Genomic DNA, 1,290 nt, shown 5'->3' with positions numbered 1-1,290 from the left:
CTCATGATGTGTATGCTCTTATTGATCCCGGTGCCACTTTGTCCTATGTTACTCCTTATGTTGCTATGGAATTTGGGATAGAACCAGAACAGCTCCATGAATCGTTCTCTGCATCTACTCCGGTTGGTGAGTCTATTGTGGTCGTGCGGGTTTATAGGAATTGTGTTGTCACGGTGCGTGGTTGAGACACCATGGCCGATCTCAATGAATTGGGGATGGTCGATTTTGATGTAATAATAGGGATGGATTGGCTTTACTCATGTTTCACTAAGCTTGACTGTCGAACCAGAACTGTTAGGTTTGAATTTCCAACTGAGTTAGTGATTGAATTAAAGGGGGGTAATATGGTGCCGAAGGGTAGGCTTATTTCTTACCTTAAGGCCATAAAGATGATTAACAAAGGGTGTATCTACCATTTGGTCTGGGTTACGGACACCGATGCTGAGGCACCTACACTTGAGTCGGTGACTGTTGTGAATGAATTTCCGGAGGTATTTCCGGATGAGCTCCCTGGAATCCCGCCAGACAGGGAGATTGATATTGGGATTGATGTGATGCCAAACACGCAACCTATATCTATTCCGCCCTACAGAATGGCACCAACATAATTGAAAGAGCTAAAAGAATAATTAAAGGATTTGTTAGAGAAAGGTTTCATCCGGCCGAGTGTGTCGCCTTGGGGCGCACCAGTCCTCTTTGTAAGAAAGAAAGATAGGTCACTGAGAATGTATATTGACTATTGGCATCTTAACAAGGTCACAATCAAGAATAAGTACCCACTGCCAAGGATAGACGACTTGTTCGACCAATTGCAAGGTACTTCTCCAAGATTGATTTACGATCCGGGTATCACCAATTGAAGATCAGGGAGCAGGATATTCCGAAAACAGCTTTCAGGACCCATTATGGGCACTTTGAATTTCTGGTAATATCTTTCGGGCTAACAAATGCCCCCGCAGCTTTCATGGATCTTATGAATCGGATCTTCAAACCTTTCCTCAACTCCTTTGTGATAATGTTTATTGATGATATTCTTATTTTATTCGTAAAGTCGAGAGGACCATACCGATCATCTCTGGGCAGTTTTGCAGGTCCTGTGTCAGCACCAGTTATATGCAAAGTTTTCGAAATGTGAATTTTGGCTTGAATCTGTTACATTCTTGGGTCATGTTGTCTCTTGAGAAGGAATTGAGGTTAACCCCCCAGAAAATTTCAACCGTGAAGAATTGGCCTAGACCTACTACTCCAATAGAGATTCGTAGTTTCTTGGGCTTAGCTGGGTATTACAGA

Source organism: Nicotiana tabacum, chromosome 2 (assembly GCF_000715075.1).
Source record: "Nicotiana tabacum cultivar K326 chromosome 2, ASM71507v2, whole genome shotgun sequence".
NCBI classification, from domain to species: domain Eukaryota; kingdom Viridiplantae; phylum Streptophyta; class Magnoliopsida; order Solanales; family Solanaceae; genus Nicotiana; species Nicotiana tabacum.
The sequence above is the reverse complement of the archived record's forward strand: the minus strand, read 5'-3'. Positions refer to the sequence as shown.